Genomic DNA, 6945 nt, shown 5'->3' with positions numbered 1-6945 from the left:
CCCTGCCGACTTTGTCAGCAACGAATGACCTCTCCGACCCGACCAGCACGATGTCTGAATCCCATTGAACCCCCTCAAGGCCCTTCAGCAGATCTGCATGGACTTGCTTGGCCCTTTATCGAAGCAGACATCTATCAGACATCTATTCGAGTTATTAAACTTGTTTAGTAGCATTCGCAGATTATATCGTACTGACTGCAAGGCGTAATTATTTTTGGGCGTTGGAGTGTACCATTTGTTTGTCAGTCGAGTTGCATACATACTTGGATATATATATATATATATATATATATATATATATATATATATCACAGAAGCCGACAGCCACAGAAACCAAGTTGCACAGCGGAATTTTTTTTTAAATTTATTTATTTTGTGCTGTTGATCAGTATAGAATATTACTGAATATGTTATCGCTTAAAGCTAAATGATTAGAAATTGATTAGAATTGATTATATATATATATATATATATATATAAACGTAATTCGGTTGACACACGGTAGAAAAACAACTTTATTACGTTTCGACCAGGGTGTGGCCTTCGAAACGTTAGAATAAAGTTGTTTTTCTACCGTGTGTCAACCGAAGTACGTTTATGTTCTACCGGATCCATCCGATCTTCACCCCTTCTTATATATATATATATATATATATATATATATATATATATATATATATATATATATATATATATATATATATATATATATATATATATATTGTAGTGTAGCAGCTGCGCTCTCTCACTGTGATGAACGGTGGTGGTGAAAGACGACGACGATCCTTAGGTGTGAAGCTCGCTCGCAGCCCGAACGTTTGGCTGAACCTTTGCTGAACGTTGCAGAGCGACCCAGGTTCTGCTGAGTCACAACCACCATCCTACATTTGGTGGAGGCTGCTGTAAGATCCCCCTCTCCTCCTCATCCTGGAGCTCCGTAGCCGCACCTTACCTTCGCCGCCAGTTATGCCTGAAGTCACCAGCCAGACAGCCCCCATCCCGTCACCTACCATCCTCTGTTCTGGCGGGCTCCGGCAGCGAGATCCCAGCGTCTTCAGCGGTGCCGACGACCACGATGTTGACGACTGGTTGGCGACTTACGAACGCGTCAGCGCCCACAACAAGTGGGACGATGCCACCAAGCTTGGTAATGTACTATTCTATCTCAGCGACGTTGCCAACTTGTGGTTCCGCAACCACGAGGCCGACTTGCCTACCTGATCGTCCTTTAAGACCAGCTTCTCGGAGGTATTCGGCCGCCCAGCTGTGCGCAAACTGCGCGCCGAACAGCGCCTCCGCGCTCGCGCTCAGCACGCCCCTGAAACTTTCACCAGTTACATAGAAGATGTTCTAGACCTGTGCAAACGCATCAATCCATCCATGCCGGAGGCCGAGAAAATTAGCAACATCTTGAAGGGCATCTCAGACGACGCGTTCCAAATGTTGCTCGCCAGGAATCCACAAACGGTTGTGGATGTCATTCAGCTTTGTCAGAGCTATGACGTACTCAGGAAGCAGAGGAATTCTACTCGCCGACCCGGCGTGCTCGACGAGACCCTTCCTGCGCCGGCGGTCTGCACTCTGGTCTCTGACTCGGCCTCCCTGCTTCCCCAGATCAAGGCCTTCATACGGGAAGAGGTGGCCCGCCAACTGTCCCTACTGCCTGTGTCTGGCGACCATGCGCCAGCCCTCGATCCCGCACTGCGACGCATCATCCAAGAGCAGGTCGCCGACGTTTTGCCCTCTAGCTCTCGGCTTCCGCCTGTGGCTGCCCCCCTCACCTACGCTGAGGTTGCCGCCAGACCCCGGCGCCGCGACGCCTATGTGTCCCAACCATCTGTCGCGCCGCTACCACCTCCGCCGGCACCTATCCGTCGTCGTCTGCCGCCTTGCCGTGCCGTCATGAACCCATGGCGTACCCCCGACAACCGCCCAATATGCTACGCCTGTGGCTTGCCGGGCCACGTCGCCCTGCTTTGTCGCCAACACACGCCGAGGTTCCGGGACGAGGCAAGCCCATTCCACTACGACCCTGCGCCTCCTTCGCTACCAGTTCCCTCCAGCACCACTGCGGACTCCTTCCACCATGACCGCTCTTCATATTCTTCACGCCGGTCGCCTTCTCCCCGTCGCCGATCTATCTCTCCCATGCGCCGGCGATCACTCTCTCGTCCGGAGGAAAACTAACAGCCGCAGTTCCGGAGGCAAGAACTGCGATTCCATCGAACTGCCTAAGTCCACCGTCTTCACCTGCGAATGTTATCGAAGTATTTGTTGATGGCGTTGCCGTTCTCGCCCTTGCAGACACGAGCGCTGCTGTATCCGTTATTAGCTCAGCCCTTTGCCGTAGACTCCGTAAAGTGACGACGCCTGTTTCGAACTTTTGCCTCCGCACTGCAAGCTCGCACCGCATTCAACCTCTAGCATTATGTACAGCTCGCCTTGTTATCCGGGATGTTGTGTATATCGCCGAGTTTTTCGTGCTGTCCTCCTGTTCTCATGACGTCATTCTGGGCTGCGACTTTCTAACCCTTCATCATGCGATCATCGACTGTGCCCGTGCCAGCATTGAACTGTCTCCGCTCTGCGCTACTCTGCCGTGCGACACCTCTCTCCGCCTCGGTAAAATGCTGGTCGCTGCAGATACTGACATCCCTGCCTTCTCTGCTGCCCTGGTTCCCCTCACTTGCGCGTGCGATCCTGAATCGACTGTTCTCTTTACTCCGACCGATGCCGCTGCCCGTCGCCACTGTTTCCTCCTTCCGTTCGCTCTTCTGACTGTCTGCGATGGCCACAGCGCAATCTATGTCACGAACTCTTTTTCTTGTCCATCAACGCTTCTCCGCGGCGAATGCCTGGGACATGTAGAATCAGTCGATCACGCTCTTCCGTACTCCGTCTCTGAAGAACCTGCCCCTCTCCAGATAGATGCCATTGGTTCGCCTCCTGCTGCGCCAAACCAAGACACCGTTTCTGTTTTTTCCCGATCTATCGATGCCAGCCTTTCGCCGCACCAACGTGATCAGCTCGTCGCATTACTTCAACGTTTCAGTACGTCCTTCGACTTCCCGCACAGCTCTCTTGGCCGTACATCCGTCGTCACACACAGCATTGACACCGGAACGCATGCCCCTTTGCGCCAGCGTCCTTAGCGCTTGTCGGCCCCTGAACGTACCGTCATTACCAAGGAATTGGACGACATGCTTCAGCGCGGCGTCATCCAGCCTTCTCACAGCCCTTGGGCCTCTCCGGTTGTTCTCGTGCGGAAGAAGAACGGATCCATCCGCTTTTGCGTTGATTACCGTCGCCTCAACAAGATAACGCGCAAGCATGTGTATCCACTTCCCCGTATTGACGATGCCCTCGACTGCCTGCAAGGCGCGGAATTCTTTTCCTCATTGGACCTCCGCTCCGGCTATTGGCAGGTGCCCATGGCTACTGCTGATCGGTTAAAGACGGCCTTTGTTACGCCCGACGGCCTCTACGAATTCAATGTCATGCCGTTCGGCTTGTGCAATGCGCCGGCCACATTCGAGCGCATGATGGACACAGTTCTCAGCGGACTCAAGTGGCACACGTGTCTGTGCTATCTGGATGATATCGTCGTCTTTTCTCGAGAGTTTTCGTCCCACCTGGTCCGCCTCGAGCGTGTCCTGCAGTGTTTGACCGACGCCGGCCTGCAACTGAATTTGAAGAAATGCTGCTTCGCAGCCCGGTGGCTTACCATCTTGGGCCATGTCGTCTCCAAACAAGGCGTCCTTCCCGATCGTGCAAAACTGCGCGCAGTCGCCGAGTTCCCCCGACCCACTTCCCTGAAAGAGCTGCGGAGCTTCAACGGGCTGTGCTCATATTTTCGCCGCTTCGTGCGCAATTTCGCTTCCATTCCACCCTGTCTCCCCTGACTGATCTGCTTGCCGGCGACGCCAGCCTCTCGTCTTGTACACCAGACTGTGACGCGGCGTTCACCATGCTTCGGCGCCTGCTTGTGTCCCCTCCGATCCTTCCCCATTTCGAACCCAGCCTGCACACTGAAATTCACACTGACGCCAGCGGCGTGGGCCTCGGCGCCGTGCTGGCTCAGCGGAAGCCCGGTTGCGCCGACCATGTTGTTGCGTATGCCAGCCGCACTTTGACAAAGGCCGAGCGCAATTATTCCGTGACAGAAAAGGAGTGCTTGGCAATAATTTGGGCCATTGGAAAGTTCCGACCTTACCTATACGGTGGCCCATTCTCTGTCGTTACCGACCACCATGCTCTCTGCTGGCTGTCGTCCCTCAAAGACCCATCAGGCCGTCTTGCTCGTTGGGCGTTGCGCTTACAAGAATACGACATTGAAGTAATCTATCGATCTGGACGTCAGCATTCTGATCCCGACGCACTATCGCGTTCCCCTCTACCTCGTGACTTAGACTCCACATCTTCCGCCATCACTGATGCCTCCTCCCTTGATATAGCCGACATGCCGTTTGAACAACAACGGGACCCCTGGATCGCTTCCCTCCTCGCTCTCCTGTCTACACCATCTCAGCGACCTGCGACCCGCACTCTCCGTCGTCAAGCCCGCCACTTCGCAATACGGGATGGCCTCGTTTACCGCCGCAACTACCTTTGGGACGGGCGCAAATGGCTCCTTGTCATTCCTCGGCACCTACTTTCCAACATATGCGCCTCTTTTCACTCCGACCCCCAGTGTGCTCACGCCGGTGTGGTGAAGACCTACACGCGCCTTCGACTCCGCTTCTACTGGCGGGGAATGTACCGTTTCATCCGACAGTACGTTCGCTCCTGCCCGGAATGCCAACGCCACAAAACCCCTTCTCGCCGTTCAATTGCTCCGATGCAGCCCTCTCCTTGCCCCACGCGCCCATTCGACCGCGTTGGCATCGATCTCTACGGGCCCCTTCCCATCAGTCCGGCTGGACACCGCTGGGTCATAGTGGCAGTCGATCACCTTACCCGCTACGTCGAAACGTCATCCTTGCCATCCGCGTCTGCGCCCGACGTTGCGTCTTTCATCCTGCATCATCTCGTTCTACGCCATGGTTCCCCCTAAGGAGCTTCTGAGCGACCGCGGCCGTGTCTTAATCTCAGACACCGTCGAAGCCCTACTTCGCCAATGCTGCATTGTTCACCGCTCTACAACGGCCTACCACCCGCAAACGAACGGCATTACTGAACGTTTCAATCGAACATTGACCGACATGATCGCCAAGTATGTTGCCTCGGACCACTCAAACTGGGACCGCATTCTCCCATTTGTGACATATGCGTATAACACTGCCACACAGAGCACAACTGGCTTCTCTCCGTTCTTTCTTCTATACGGTCGCGAGCCTACCTGTACCATGGATACCGTGCTTCCGTATAGTCCTGATGTTTCCGAGTCTCTTACCCTTTCTCAAGCAGCGACCTACGCTGAAGAATGCCGCCAGCTCGCCCGCTCTTTTACCACGCAAGATCAGAATCGCTAGAAGTACCTTCGCGCCCCTACCAGTCCGCTTCCGTCCTATACACCACACTCGCTCGTGTGGCTTTGGGTTCCCTCAACCAGTCCCGGTCTCTCCACTAAACTCATCTCAAAGTACCACGGCCCCTACCGTGTCGTCTGCCAGTCCTCTCCAGTCAACTACATTATTGAACCGCTTGCGCCGCCTCAAGATGCGCGCCGTCGTGGCCGTGAAACAGTGCACGTTGACCGTCTCAAGCCTTACTACGACCCGCCTACCGTGTGTGCGCCCTAAGTCGGCAGGATGCCTCCTTTTTCGCCGGGAGGTAATTGTAGTGCAGCAGCTGCGCTCTCTCACTGTGATGAACGGTGGTGGTGAAAGACGACGACGATCCTTAGGTGTGAAGCTCGCTCGCAGCCCGAACGTTTGGCTGAACCTTTGCTGAACGTTGCAGAGCGACCTAGGTTCCGCTGAGTCACAACCACCATACTACAATACATATATATATATATATATATATATATATATATATATATATATATATATATATAATAAGTTGGGGAAGTCACATTGAAAAACTTAACAGATTTATTCAACGTTTCGACCAGGGACTGGTCTTTTTCAAGAGTGATCATACAGTGCACGGATGCATCTTCTTATAGCAGTGAACATGGCACACAGAGGGCTTGAAAAGAAAAAATATCAGCAAATAAAGAAAGATAAAAAATTAAAGATGAGAAAAAAAAAACACAGGGAAAAGAGGAAGGAAACCCAAACGCCAAGATGGTCCAGCAAAGGCGCCGCTTGAAACAGGTGAAAGAGGGAGGCGGCCTGGGCGGGCACGCGACTAGTTCGGAAGAGGGAAAAAACGTGGGGGTGGTTAACAAAAGAAGGTAAGTGCCTGCCAATTGTGTGCGTCAGTATGGCTTCTAGCCGCGTCTGTGTGGCCCCGCGCGACTTTAGGAGATAGCACGAGCACGCACAGGTTGCGGCTGCGCTTAAGTGTCCGCGCTTAAGTGTCCGTGTGGTTCGCATATGGTGACCACATGGAAAGGTTCCTCGCTTGCAGGAGTGGAAAAAAAACGAATAAAAGAATAAATAAATACAGAAAATGGCACTGCGATGGCCAAAAGAAACAAAAAAAAACAAAAAAAAACACACACACACACGCAGAGGTGACATGAATGCACAGAATACACACAAAATTGTGTCACTGTTGTAGCATTTTTCAGGAGGAGATATGTGGGGAAATGTATATAAGCCCAAAAATGAAGTTAAAGACAGCGGCAGAGTGTTAGAAAGTGTGCCAAAAAGACAAATTTCATCCCAGGGAACACTGCTTAGACTTAACACAACAATATTAGAATAAATACAAATACCAAGCGAAATAATAGAGGCGCACAAAAATACAGTTCAAGAGTAGAAAAATGTCCTAAGAAACAAAGTTTACCCAAACGCAGTGATCAGCAACAACCAAACGATAATAATGCGATGAATA

The 6945-nt window shown here is 52.2% G+C and overlaps 1 pseudogene; it reads left to right on the top strand.

Moving 5' to 3' along the window:
- The first annotated feature begins 966 nt into the window (after positions 1-966).
- Positions 967-4032, top strand: LOC149361302 (uncharacterized; annotated as a pseudogene).
- The last annotated feature ends 2913 nt before the right edge of the window (positions 4033-6945 follow it).

This window comes from Amblyomma mixtum, chromosome 2, assembly GCF_055824585.1.
Source record: "Amblyomma mixtum isolate Tamu chromosome 2, ASM5582458v1, whole genome shotgun sequence".
NCBI lineage: Eukaryota > Metazoa > Arthropoda > Arachnida > Ixodida > Ixodidae > Amblyomma > Amblyomma mixtum.
This window is presented reverse-complemented; position numbering and strand designations above follow the sequence as displayed.